The sequence below is a fragment of the Amblyomma maculatum genome, chromosome 1, assembly GCF_055883805.1.
Source record: "Amblyomma maculatum isolate TAMU_Amacu chromosome 1, ASM5588380v1, whole genome shotgun sequence".
Lineage (NCBI taxonomy): Eukaryota > Metazoa > Arthropoda > Arachnida > Ixodida > Ixodidae > Amblyomma > Amblyomma maculatum.
This window is the reverse complement of record NC_139344.1, coordinates 122,244,623-122,259,939: the sequence shown is the minus strand read 5'-3', so window position 1 is coordinate 122,259,939 and position 15,317 is coordinate 122,244,623.

Sequence of the window (15,317 nt, the reverse complement as noted above, 5' to 3'; positions counted from 1 at the left end):
CGTATTTTTTTCATAAACTGGCTAACTCTGAACTCAGCTACAAAGTCTACGATCGATAAGTGGCATATTAAAACATACAGAACAGCATACGGCTGTCAAACACTGGAAAATACGCTGCCACATCTCCTGAATTCCCTTCATTTCAATAATATGCCACTAGAATAAACCTCACACAAAAAAGTGTTGAATATTTCCTACTGAACGACACTCCATTATGAAAGTAAAAATTCTACATGGTGATTTTATTCTGCATGTGAATAATTATGTACGTGGTTTTATTTTTGTTTTTGTGACGAATACTTGTCATGTGCTTATGTAGTTTTCTGTGATTGTCGTTTTCTAAATATGATGTACTACTTTTGCTGCCAAAGTAAACGGCTGGGTGCCTGTGGCCTTGTCAAGCTGCCCAAGAGGCAGCTTTTACTGTAGGCATCCTGCCACCATGTACTTTGTGGTGGTGAAATAAAGTTATTATTATTATTATTATTATTATTATTATTATTATTATTATTATTATTATTATTATTATTATTATTATTATTATTATTATTATTATTATTATTATTATTATTATTATTATTATTATTATTATAAAAGAATGCTATGGTACTACAACTTCCATATAGACGTAAGTGGTCGATCTATTTTTTTTTTTTTTTTGAAACAGAGACGTAACACTGAAGAAACATTAGATTGCTTGTGATGTTGTCATCCGATTCGATTTCAAATCGCAGAAAAATGTCTTCACCAAGAAATTATTACTTGCTTGTCATAGAGGAAATACTGTTTGACGGTCACAGAGGAGGTCACAGTGCGGCGTTTCACTGTAGACCTTCGGGTGTTCGCATCCAGCCGCGCCAAGGACGCAGAAGCATTACAGCGGGAATTAGGCCAAAGTCACCATATCAAAACAAATTATAAAAATAAAATTTAAAGAGTTGAAACTGACCAATTATGCTGCCGTTATTAAGTCAGCCTGCTATAAATCAGTAGCCTCGCCAGCAAATGTTCATTTCAATTTTTTTTTTTTTTACTTTACGAGTAAGCCTCATCATATTCAATGTTATTTACAATTTCTGCCATCATTCTGGCGTGTCACTGCACAGAACTTGTGCCCTGACGTTTTATAGTTAGTGTTCTCAAGGGAAAAATCTGTTCTTTTTTTTTTTTTTTTTTTTTTGAGGTCGCGCAATTGACCTCAAACTCACACTTTGAGTTTGAGGTGAGGTTGAGTGAGGTCGGTGGTGGCATCAGAAAAATTGAGGTGAGGTCACCTGGTCAAACCTCAACCTCAAAGCATGAGGTTGAGGTTGAGTGAGGTCAGGAAATTTTTATTGAGGTTGAGGTGAGGTTGCACTTTTTGAGGTCAAATGCCCATCTCTGGTACCAGTTCATCTAATGTGTTGAGATGAGCGTTTTCTTGTAGTGTCACGACCGGTGTAATGCGGGGGAGACAAGTGATGGTTCTCATAGCCTCTCCATTTACTGCTTCTAGACAATCCCATTGAGCTTTTTCAAGTGCTGAAACTGTGCCGGATAAATGAGGCTTGGCTGCAGAACCGCTTTCACCAAATGCCATGCGACATGGGAGCGAGCGCCACCGGATTTAGGAGCAGTAAGTCGTATTAGGCCCAAGGTCTGCATCGCCTGGTTTTTAGCTTGAGAAAGCTAGGTGGTTCCCGCGTTTCCGACTGGTGAATCGACAATCCCAGAATTTTCAATGTCACACTTTTGTGAAGGGGGATTCCAGATAGTTGGAGACGGATCGGCGTCGCCGCAAGTTTACGGCGACCGCAGCAGTTGGCGACCAACGTGAACATAGTTTTGCTCGTGGAAAGCTCTGGGCTGACAGATTTAACATAGTTGGCAGTAATATCCAAGGCTGACTGCAAGGCTGCCGCTTGAGTAAGCAGGTCATGGTGAACTCCACACCGTAATATCAGCATAGAGCAAAAAGTTGACTTCAGGGACATTATGTAAGCGCCATGAAAGAGGAATGAAGGCTGTGTTAACAGCGTTGGCGACAGTACCGAGCTCTGGGGTACACCGCGAACAAGGACAAATGATCCGATGAAATCGCCATTAAGCCGTTTTCAAGGAAGGATTTTACGAAACTGCATACCCTAAAAGGGAAATGCAGCGTCTCAATACAATTTAAAATGGCGGCGTGGCTAATGTTATCATACGCCTTTTCGACATACATCGTGAGAATGGTGCGTACATTGCGGCTACGGGCTTATGACAGAACTTGCGAGACCAAAACAGCCAGCCCATCTTCAGTGTCTATGGATGGACGGAAGCCAATTTGTTCGGGGTGGTAGAAACCGTGGTGCTCCAGCCACCATAACAATCGTGTGGCTAACATTTTTTCTCTCAGCTTGCACAGTATTGACGTTAGAGAAATAGGCCGAAAGTTACCGAGGTCCGTCAGTGGCTTTTCTTTTTTGGAATTGGGATCACAATGGCTGATTTCCAGGTCTCGGGCACGAAGCCGTCCAGCCATACCTTGTTAATGGTGTCCAGAAGTTGAGGGAGTACAGCTTTACTCAGGTTCTTGTGCACTTCGTATGAAATGGCATCCAGACCGGGCGATGTCTTTCATTTGGCCTCATCCATTGCCACAAGCAACTCAGGGATGGAGAAAGGGCTGGCAATACCATTGGTGTCGTCTGCTGTCGGCAGTCTGCCTATGTGTGCTGGAATCCCTACAACGTTAGAAATGGTAGTTGAGGGAGACAACACCGTCATACTTTGAAAAAAAAAAAAAGAACTTCCATGCCGCTTCTCTAGCAAAATCGTCCGGAGATAAGTTAGCTGCGAAGCATGCGGTAGTCGCTGCGTCGGGACGACGGCGACCTTGTTCCATTGCCCGGAAAGTTCGGCAGAGAGATGCATTTTATGAGTTGGCATTAAACTGCTCACACCAAGTATACCAGTGCCGTCGTGCTAGATCCCGTTCATACTTGCGAGCCTTAGCTGTAATATGGTTCACCCTTGTACGTGCCTGAGCTGATGTAGGGTCTCGTGAAGCTGCCAGCTCGGCTTGTCGGCGAGCAGCCCACAAGTTGAGCAGACCGATGTCAGAAACCGGTCGATCGACATCTGTCCATGTACTAGTTGTAGCCCTATCCAACGGGCATTTTATACGGTCAACAAGCAGTGGTGACGACTCCACAGGTAGATCTTCCAGAATAGTGCGGAAACTATCCGAGTTGACCACCGCGTATTTACGGCGTAATCGGTGGGCTCGCGATGGATGAACACCGATGATTGGGTGGTGGTCGCTTCCCCAGTAATCAGGTTCAATGCGCCACGAGGGAGTGCCAGGGCCAGACCACCAGGCCAGGTCAGGAGCATATGTGACAGTGCGGCTGTTGCAAACAGCCCGCGTTGCTGTGTCGGGATTGTTCAGAAGAGTAAATAACGCATCAGCGAAGGCGTCCCGCACACGCCTACCACGAGGGCTTGAAGTAGGATACCCCAAATCTTGGTGTGGAGCGTTGAAATCCCCTCCGACCAGAATCGTGCAACTGGGGTATTTCCTACGCACAGTCAACAGCCAGCCCAGATCAATACGTGAGGGAGAGCCACCTGCTGGCTGGAGTAAAAAGATACTACCACAACAGTTTTCTTTGGAAATTTAACAGCAACTCCAACAACCTCCTGGTATGAGTGGCACAGTTTTCCAGAGGCACACGTGAAGGAAACGTGTTTCAACATACACCACCGCCTTTCCTGGAGGGGAAGCAGTTTGCACACGACGGTCAATCAACGATGGGGACGCGTCTTTTGTTCCTTACATTCTAATGCCCGATGCTGGTTCAGAAAATTCTAAAAGCAGCAGCAGCTTCAAATGACACTGTCTTGAACGTAGCGTAGAAGACTTTTGCTAGAGCATGCTGTGATCAAATACCCACCTTCATCATCCAGCCGATAAAATTGGCCGATATGTCGCGTGTGACACATATGAGGCTTGAGAGAGAGGGGAACTCTTTTGAGCGCTATGGAAGAACTTCCGTTGTCACTTTCCCATCTATGGACGGCGAAAAGCCTGACAGTTTTACTAATGCGTAAGCATTGCATAGCTATGTAGGCGGGTTTCGCGTGATTTTGGGTGCACAAATCGGTGGAATGGCTAGAAAGTGTGAAAAGAGAGGCAATCAACCAATTGCAGTCAGGAAATTTTGAAAGCACTGCTGAATCTGCAGTGCAAAAATGTTAAAATCTGAGCGTTGCTGCTGCACACGGTACATCCCCTTGTTGAACACAAAAGCATCAGAGTTCACTGGCGTTCTATAATTGGCTTACAGGAAAGGAAAGGCGCAGTATCTGCCACTCGCGGAATCCCGCTGACACATCTCGCGGACAACGCAGCAGCGCTCAGGCTTGCGGATTTCTCATAGTGCAGATTCTGCAGTGATCTCGGACTTTTTTTTCTTTTTTTTCCTAGGTGCGTAATGCATACTAATCTCTATTAACAAGACAAAGTCATGTATCTAGATATCTGAAAGCACTCCATGCATTTTAAAACACTGATACTTTGCTGGATTGCCTGTGCAAATAAACACAGGCATTTCCATCTGCGGAAGTTAAAAGACCTGCCCTTGCAGCTATAGGAAACTGGTACAGAACGTTGCCCAGGTTGGCCTAAACTCTTTGGATAGTAGATGAAGCCGGGAGCTTTCGATTAAGATTCTTTACTCATTCACGGTGTTTATGCCAGAGAAGGAGAGGATTAAATACATGCGACAGGGACTAGTTGATGTTTCATGTTGAATCACGCCGTTTTAGTAGAATGGCCCAAAATACGAAGACTGCAAACAAGTCAAGGAGCCTGCTTGCAAATGTTTTATTTTACTAGGAAATAGAAGCGTCAAATAAAAGGATGGACAAGCACATACAATACCATTATATTTCAGCAATAGCATGCGTGGAATGTTGGAAAGTTTTTCTTTGTTGCCTTAGCTGCTTGCTTTGAGATAGGGCGCAGTGCGTAGCACGCATACAATCACTGATTTCGCTGATGTTTGTCCGTCGATCTCTCTCGCTCTACGCGAACTTGAAGCGCTAAAGAAAATGGGGCCACGCTTGCGTCATGAGACTTAATCAATGAGGAGGCAGAGTGGACTCACAGCTGCAGCCAATGAGGGAGGGACATGGGCTGGTGGTGGTGGTAGAAACATTTATTGCCAATATTACAGAGGGTGGAGGTGCATCCCCCTACATGACATTTGAGAGCCCCCTATATGTACGGAGGGCCCTCTTTCAAAACAAAAGAAAGCTCTTGGAGGGCTATCCTAGCGAGAGCGCTAGTAATAATCTTGCACTGGTCCTCATCGGAGGTACTGGTGAGTATGTGTTCCCTGTAGTCTAGAGCCACCCCTGGTGAAGGAGGATGTGTGAATGAGGTACAGGTGATTGATGTGTGTAGAAAGTCACCAGGTTCGCCACAGAGCTTACAAGAAGGAAACTGATCAGGAAAGCGGGCGTGGAGAAGGACTGGGGCTGTGCGCGTTTGTAATTTGCGCCAATGGGCAGCGTGTGTTATTGTGAGACTCGGGACAGGAGGTGCGTAAGTTCTGCAATTTTCGCGGTAGTAGGTAAGGATGTCACGAAAGGACAGCAGGCACTCCCCAGGCACTCCCCGCCATCTGAGGAAGTCCGTTCCTCCCCAGCCTGGAAAGTGAGACCTCGGGCCAGGGAGTGCATGAGCTTCCTCATTACTGGGAAGGCCCGCATGTGCGGGTGTCCAAATAAAGGTGACAGATTGTCGGGGTTGCCAAAAACGCAAAAGACGGTGAGTGTCGGGGGACACTAAACCACTGGCAAAGTTATGGATAGCCGATTTTGAAAACGAGATGATTTTCGTGGCGGGCGTAGATGTCATGGCTAGTGCAATGGCTGCCTCCTCCGCCTCTGTTGTAGAATCGGTGAGAACTGAGCAAGCAGAGAGAAGTTTTGCATAATTGTTTGTAACTGCTAGTACCGGCGTTTGCATATGTGGCCGCATCTACATATGCTACATTGGGGTCTTCTCCATATTGTCTGGGTAGGCTTGCGCCCTGGCTGTTCTGCGGCTCCCGTCCCGTTCCGGGTTCATATTTTTAGGCAAGGGGCGGCAGGCATTAAAATTACGGAGCAAATTGCAAGAGGTAATGACGTGCCTCCTGATGGGAATCCGATTGGGAATATGTGCAGAGAAGAGAGCAGTGCGCGACCTGCTGGAGCACGTGAAATGCGGGCCGTCTGGGCTATCAGTGTGGCTTCGGAGTTATACCTATTATAGGCCCCAAGCTTGAGCAAGTGGAGTGTCGAGGTACTGGGAGGAAGACGAAGGGCTGCTGCAACTGCGGAGTGAAGAGTTTACTCGATCGCGCTCCTTGCTAGTGAGGGTTAAGTAAGGAAGAGCGTATGAGGCTCTGCTAGTAACATATGCTTGAGTGAGGCGAAGTGTATTTTTTTTTCGTGAAGTCCTGGTTTCCGATGTGCTGCACGATGAATGAGCCGAGCAGTTTGTTGAGCATGAGTCTGGGGGGCTTTGATTACATCCCTATGAGCTCCATGGGAGTAGAGAGTCATTCCTAGCTCTCTGATTTGAGTTACTAAGGGAATCGAATGTGTACCGAGTTATATATGGGCTATCAAGACGAATGAATTTCTGTCGGTAGAGAAAGAGTTGAGATTTAGATGGTGAGCAGGATAGGCGCCTCTTCTTCACATAGGCGTCAATATTGTTGAGGGCTGTTTGGAGGTGTGTCTCTGTGATGGCGTCACTGCCTCGGCTTGCCCAGACAGTGATGTCATCTGCATAGAGAGCGAAATGTATGTCTGAAATGATAAAGTTGTTTGGGGAGATGAATAAGAGCAACGTTACAGAGTGTCGGTGAAAGGACCACCACTTGAGGTGTTCCCTGAGCTCGAGCTTGATGTTTGGAAGCGTTTGTGGGCCTAGTGTGAGAGTCGCTGTTCGGTTGCTGCCTTATGTAGTTATACATACGGCTGCCTACTAGTAGTGTTTGTAGATTATTAAGAATGGCACAGTGGATTACATTATCAAATGCTTTAGTGAGGTCGAGTGCAAGAATGACTCATGTATCGCGAGTTTTTTGATCTAGCATAAGGTGCTTTAGCTGCAAGAATACATGTTGAGTGGTCATACCCTGAAGGAAACCAAGTATATAGTTGGACAGGACTCCCGTTCCTCTAGAAAGCTGCTCAGTCGTGTATGAATCACATGCTCCATTATTTTTTCTCTACAAGAAGTGAGGGAATTAGGTCGGAGATTGGTGGGGAGGAGCGTTTTGCCTGGGTTTGGTATGGAGACTACGTTTGCCTCCTTCCACTGGGTCGGCAAGGTGCCTTATTGCCAGCATTCATTACAGTAGTCGGTTAAGGCGGTAATGGAGTCTAAGTTGCGCAGAGCTTTATTGGTGATACCGTCTAATCCAAGGACTGAGAAGTTATTTAGGTTGTGAAGTTATGCCATTACTTTGCTTAAGTGATAGGCTGACTTATAAGGTCATTAGGGAGTCCTTTATTGTCCGGGCGGGACGTCGGTTGGTAAGATGAAAAGTAGTGTCCTCTGAGGTCCTCAAGTAGCTCTGAGGGCAGTGTGGGGGAAGTGTGAATTAGTTTTGTGAGGTTATGTATTTGTGGCGCCGCAGATTGAGATGGGTCTATGAGATGTCGGAAAAGGATCCATATTTGAGGCAGACTCATGTTACCATCAAGACAGTTGCATATGGATTCTTCAGTTTTGCCTCCAAAGCGTGGCTGCGTGTGTTTCTAAGTCTTTGTTTAGTCGGCCCAGTCTGTGGCGGAGGTATATTGTTCCATCTCTGGTGTTTCCAGTGTCTTTCAAGACTGGCTTTAGCTTCCCAGCGATGTAAGAGGCGAGCAACAACAGTGCCACTGGGGCAGTCAATAGGAAGTTGTGTGACTGTCTGGACATTCTTCTGTAATTGTGTCCAAGCAGTGACGTCGGTGATTGGAGCAGCTGTTGTAATAGATCTGCGTTTCCGAAGGGAATGCCACTTGGTGAGAGGGTTTCCCCTAGGTGGACGGGGAGGAAGGTGAGCGTTAAGGAGGATTTTAAGGACGTAGTGATCAATGCCTAAGCACTCCTTGGTGTTGCACCAAGTAGCTGCTGGGTGCCGATAATGAAGGTAAAGTCGGGTGTGGCGTCTTTGCACACACTATTGCCGATACGTGTGGGGTAAGTGGAGGTTAGTGATGAGAGAGAGAGACCTGCCTGTTGCGCAGCAAGCCATACTCTGCGGCCTTTTGGGGAATCATGTTGGTATTCCCGTGCTGAGTGCAATGCGTTGAAATCACCCACAATCAGGAAAGGACACTTTTTGGCAGTTCTTTTGGCCAGTGTGAAAAGACGATTGAAGTCTGTACGTACCTGTTTTAGGTGATTATATACATTAAGAATGAAAAGGCGTTTGGCCCTTGTATGCTGAGGGACCAATTCCAGGCAGAGATGGTCAAGGTCTAGTATAGCTAACGTATGAGTGATGGTAGGGAGTGAGCGCTTAACTAGAAAGGCAACTTTGGATAGCGTGGCTGATTGAGGAAGTGATGGGACATAACCTGGGAGGGTTATAGGATTGGTGGGTTCCTGCAGAGCCAGGACGTCAGGGCCGGTTGCGCAATGAAGTTGTTGGAGCACTTTGTTTTTGGCAGAACACCGGCAGTTCCATTGTCATACAGTTATCATTGAACTAGGATTCGCCACCACGAGTTATAGGCATAATGGAACCTACAACAGGAGGGGGCGGCCTTGTAAAGCAGGAATATGATGTATGTCCTGGGTAGGAATGGGGTGTTCTTGTACAGCAGGAGTTGGAGGTGTGTCGTGATGCTCCGTAACTTTTGTCTTTCGACTTCTGTACTGGTGACTGTTAAAGGTGGTGATACGCTCCTCTAGATCCTCAAAGCGTCACGTTGTCTGTTCTTCTGTGACATCGAGGCGCCTGCTGAATTCACTGACTACATGTGTTAGCATAGCCTACATGCGTTGGAATAAGACTGCTTCTAAGCTTTCTACTATCTTGGTCTCAAACCGTTCGATTATCTTTCTTTCTAGCCTCTCTGTTATGGTAGCTTGTAGGTTTTCAACAAGAATTTGCAGGTCAGCTTCAGTTAAGGGCGAGTGTGGTCGAGCAGTTTTAACTGAGAAGTGGGATTGCGACGAACCTATTTCTGTTTTCATGCAAGCAGAGTCCGTCGCGGCCGCAACCAGGCATTGCTGGCCAAACTCACCTGTGAGCAGTGAAACGTTTTCACCGCTCGTAAAAGCGCGTTTTTCAATCTTGATAAGTGCGATAAATGAGATGCTCACGTATTCGCCCACTTTAATTGTCATAGAGAAGATTTTGGTTACATATAACTTTCCTCATTTTTTTCGTTTTTCGAGGGAGATGTTTGGACAGGAAATAACGGAGTACTAGAGATGTGCATATGGAGTGAAGCGAATGATGCAGGAGAGGTTAAAGCTACTATGGTAGCCGTTTCAATCTGCGCTGTAGTGACAGGGGGGTTCAGTTAATTGATCTGGAGGGTGTGCACGCGGGCTGGGGCAAGGGAAAGAAAGGAGAAGTGTCTACAGTGATCGCCTGAGTTTGTAGCTCTACAGCTCTTATTTTACCACTGTTGGTTTCTTTCTCAACCAGTTTTCCCTGAAACAATAAAGAACATTTGAGACCCCATTTTATTGTCAGGCAAACAATGTGAATAGCTGGCATGTCCTCTGCTCCCACATACCAATGTTATTTGACGACGCTGATGAATCTCTGAACAATGTTTGACGGCTGGTTGCTAGCTCAGGTGAATTATCATGCCTTTGAGCTTGCCTCTAAAGAAATTGCACAGATAGTGGCTAGGCGGAGCCTCTAGAGAATGAACTACAGGCGCCCGACGGTAGCGTACCATTATACGGCAAGACTACGCTAGACTTTTCTGCTCTAAGGTTCCCCATCATACGGTCATTTTCAAAGGCGATTGAGTCGATAGCCATCGAGATTAAGCGATTGGACTCGAAGGAGTTGTCCCGTTGCTACACGGCAAAACTCGAAGGCTGTTGAAATAGTTCTGGAGTTTGGCGCCAAACTTTTGTGGCTCCACTATCGTTGCTTTCGGTTTTGCCTAAATAACTAAAATATTCTATAAATGCAAAATAAAATATAACTCTTACCTTTTTTTAATAATTCCAGGTTTTTAGCTGTTATTAAAGGACAACATTTTTTTTAAACGCGTTGACGTTTATACGGTTCTACTTTTCATTGTGTTTGCTTTTCTCGGCGGCGGTAGAGAGTACAAAAATAACGCGTCTTAAAAAAGAGCGATGTTATTTTTAAATTATTACGCATACTAATGTATTACCGCGTTAGTTAAAGATATGAAATAATAACGCTTGGTCATGTTTTTGTATCGTAAACGCGGTGTACACTAGAGTGCGCGTGGCGCTCCTCGGGTGAACGCTAGCAACTTTGCGCGACTTTCGAGAGATCTCGATAGATTTCTGAGCTATTCCGTTGACTCGATAGATTATCGACTCAATGGCCATTCAAAACGCCCGTTTGGTAGCGTTCGAAGGCCTTCGAGTCGGTAGACAATCGGTTCGAGGGCCTTCCAAATGCCCGTGTGACAGCGGTATAAGACTGGTCGCAAGCTCGTCTTGGCGTCATGTACTTAAATTAACCAAACGTGCCAGACAATCACAGCCTCCGTGTCGAGTTACAAGAGAGCTTTCCCATAATGAGGACGTGATAGCGTGGATGTACACCCGTCCAACTGAGGGCACGCTGCACATGCACTGTGAAAGGTGCACTGCTCCGCTTTGTCTCTAGAGGGTAACTCTTTGCTCGGAGCAGGGTGTTACCATGCGACAGTTTGACGGTGCAACTGTGCAGTGTGGCGTGTCATTGGTGATCACAGTACCCGGCATCCAGGCACTAAGCGTACATTCGACAAATGGCGCGGCCAGTTAGCATTATCAGTAACGTCACTTTGCTGCAATGACAGACCGCTGCACTCCCCTCTTATGCAGTGGTTGCCTCTTCCCATGCAACCTCTTGCAGCGTAAAACGCCTATAGCAAGTGGGGCCGTCACCGTCGTATATCAACCTAAATCGCCTGTATTCACTGGCTCGCCGAAGAAAGCATTATTCTGGTGGAATGTTTTCGTTGTTATCGGGTAGGTCTCGAATTAGGCGCAGGAAGGACGAGAGAGAAGGGGGGGGGGGTAAAAAGTGAACCTTTCCATACAGCAATCTTATATCATGGCATACAAGGTAAAAACTATCCTGCTCCGGAGCATTCCAACGTCTTTCGCACATATGGGTGTAGAAAGAAAAAGTGAGGCTCGTGCATTTGTTTGCGACGGCTTGAGGTGCACGAACAAAAACTGGCATCTCCGGTAATCGCTCGAAACTTGGCTGTATCCACACTGGACCACGTAAAGCGCGGATTAAGTAAAAACCTTAAGCAATGTATTACGGAACTGTGCGACGGGTTTTTTAGAGGCAGGGAGAAACAGTGCCTGCCACGATGGCTACTCGACTACTGAACCGGAGTACCCGGGTTCGAACGCAGCCGCCGGGTTCAAACGCGGTTGCGTTTCGATGGAGGCGACATGCAGAGGCGTCCGTGTGCTGTGCGATGTCAATGCACATTAAAGATCCATAGGTGGTCGAAATTACACCGCAGCGCCTCCACTGCGGCTCCTTTTTTTCACTTTTCGCTTTCACTCCCACCTTGTTCCCTACCCTTACGGCGCGGGTCAGGAGTCCACGGAGAAAAGTGTGACAGATACTAGGCCCTTCCTTTCCACTTAACCAGTTATCATTATTTATTAGAAATAGTGTTCCCTGCATGGAATGCTTTCATTCGTTTTCTGCCGAGATAACGCTTTTGTGTTCTAGAGCGTCCAGCGTAACCAGATTTTAGAAAGGGATTGAAAAGAGATTTTCATCCTGCGAATTGGCTTCGAGAAAAAAATTGACGTCACTCAAAGGTTTGCTCTTAAAGTAGCTGCTCAAACATCGGCTATAAAAATCTGCCCATGTATTCTGAACAAACGCTTCTAATATTCTCGGTCGCTAAAAATTGCCGCGTTACTCTGCACACTGCAATTTACAATGACAAATTCGAATGTTCAGAGTATCGTCTTGATTTTTTATGACCGCCGGAAGTATAGTTGATGTAAACACAGGGATAATTTTATGAGTCCTAGCCTCAAGGAAGAAGAGACGTCATAATATAATAGTGATGTTCATATAGAATCTTTCCCGGACTGTCTAGTTTTCTTAAAATTACGAGAGCAAACTATCCCCATTCCATTCAATTACTTAATGTTCCCTATACTGGCGGTCAACAGATGATGCAAGTTGCCGATGTGTAGAAAAAACTGGGCATGTCTTTAGTATTCTTCAGTAGCAACCACCTGAAGAACGGGGAAGTGGAACATGCGCTTTTGTAAGGTGCTCGTTAGCCTCCATTGACGTAGTACAACGACGCTAATGTCAGGGAAAAAAGAGCACAATTGCTGGGAAAAAAAAAAAGTAAACGCTGAGAAGAAAACGCGGAAGTTATAGCTGCGCACAAGCTATTTCCATCGTGTCTGCGTGTGCCAGCGAGGCCGAGCTGGCACGGTGTATGGAATGGCCCCTTCTCTTTCCTTCTCTCTGTGTCTGGCAGTCTGGCCATTCGAACTGAATGAATGGTTCCTCCACCGCGGCTGTATATATGTTCAAAATAATGCCTCAGACACGCCTAAGATACAGAAAAATATTGGACGTATCGCACAAAATTAACCGAAAGTAAAGGAAGAACTGATAGTACTTCTTGCCCGAACCAAAGAGAAACGCTTTTGCAGTTAATTGTCCGAAGCAATAGTACATGTTGAATTGGACAGCGCTAATTTGGACGAAAGTACGAAAGACGCAGGAACAAGTAGGATGCGGCGCTCGTTTCTGCGTGCTTTGTACCTCTGTACAAATTAAAGCTGTCCAGGGGCGTTAAACATGTTATACCAAAAGGCCTCATCGCCTGTGCTCCGTCAGTATGGTACGGGAGGTTTAAGGCGACATTGATGATAAGCAAAAGTTGACTTGTATCAATACGGCTCCGCTTTATAAAATAATAAAAAAAATACCGCGCTTACAACAAGCTAAAAGAGAAAAAGAAAACGCTCAGGTGCCGCCATCACCGGCCGATTTTTTAAGTAAAATGCTTGTATCGACATTAATATTCGGGACGGGATTCCAGAGGTACGCTACAGCTCCATTCATTGCAAAGCGACGGGAGCCCATCCTTTCAAGGACGGCACGAGTTTGACTCGTCTGGCGGGAAAAATTTTAAATCCAATTTCCTCTCCTCTAAATTCTTCTTGACTTCCGGTCAAACGCCATCATAGTCGGAAGGAGTCAGGGAATCAATGTTTACTCAGAACAATGATTGGCTGAAGTTGTCTCCAGTGTACCCAAAGCTGCGCATGGGTTATGGGGGACGAGGAGGGCTTCGGATTAACAGGCTACGGATACAGGCTTGCAAACACTAAAACACTGTTTCGTGATTTCTCTTCTCGCTCTACCGCTTTCCAACATAATTATTTAGCGTACCTCCAACCGCGACCAAAATGTGATTAAGTGCTTTCTGTGGTTAATAAAATTAATGCAGAGTAAAATATCGTCAGTTTTCTCGGCATATAACAGTTGGAGATACCGCTCGAAGTACATTCGCACAGCAATTGCGAGTTGGAAGCCTTCTTTCTTTTTTTTACCCTTAGCTAGAGTTACAGCGAGCATCCATAACACTTTGTACACACCAATTATTTAGCTGGGTGGCGGCATTAAGCGGTCATTAATCGTTACGAGACGATAAAAGCTGATGACCGCGATTTCTGCCGACTCATAGTCGCTGCTCGCGCCGAAGTTCTCTTCGAGACTGATAATTTAACGAAGAACGCCAGGCAGTTGTAGGGCTTAGAAAACGTGGGTCAGGCACAGTCACATCGCATGTGACGTGTGACACGTTGCTGATTTATTTATTTATTTATTTATTTATTTATTTATTTATTTATTTATTTATTTATTTATTTATTTATTTATTTATTTATTTATTTATTTATTTATTTATTTATTTATTTATTTATTTATTTATTTATTTATTTATTTATTATTTGATGTTGCCTAATTTTTTGCCTAAAACATTTTGATTTACAGAGCCTTGCTAGAACATGGGGGTGGGCCGCATAGTCCTGTAGTCCCCTCATTACGACTGCCGTTTTGATCTTACCTATACCAGCTACTACTGATGGTCGGAATCTTCGCTGAACAGAACAGCCTCCTACTGCGCTTCCAAGGGATGTGGAATGGGGTCAACTATGGGATTGAATGGACAGGCCCATACCATGTGGTATATGTGCGGCATCAAATGAGATTAACCTTTCCTGCTTTCCGCCTCCTCTCTCTATTAAACAAAGAGAGTCAATGGAAGTAATGGGAAAGTAATTTATTCTCTGAATGTTGAGGTTAGCCACACCTCACAGGCAGAGACGAAACGAAATAATTATGTCACGGCACTATAGAAGCGAGAACCGGCACCAGCCGCGACGATTGCTGTGGACACCGCGATGGTAAATAGGGTGTCTTTTGCCTAGAAATTCTTCTTTGAAGACTACATCTTGAAGCATATAACGAAATGGAAAGCTTATCTTGTTGTCTACTTTTTCAGACAAAGCTTAGAAAAATACAGGAAAATGGCTAATAGCACAAAGCCAAAGGCCTGCCAAGATTAATATACATTAGAGTATATTGGGCTTGTCAAGCTACAGACTGCAGCTTGAGAAGTCCTAATCCTACTTCATGGCATCTCAGTGTATGAGAAAGCATGTATCGGAGCAACCAGTGTCCGGCAGGCTTTTTAGCTTCCGCATAAGTTTTCTACCTTTGTAGCATTTGCCTTGCAAAGTTTCCCCGACATTTAGAGCGGAAGCTCTACTACTCGTGATGCAACTTCGCATTTCGCCTCGGTTTGCCACGGATATGACCTTGATTTGGACCCAAACCCATACTCCCTTACGGCGTGGCCCAGATGTCCACTGAAAATTGTGGCAGATACTGCGCCTTTCCCTTCCTATAGGCCAATTTAAAAATTAAGTGGTGTCCACAGAAAAATGAAACAGACACTGCTCCTTCCTTCCAAAAAAAAAACAAAATTAAACAAGAACATAAAAAATATCGCGGAATGGAAAGGTGGTGTCAAACCGTGTCCAACTTGCATAGTTTTCGATTCTCTTCAATGTTCGCCGC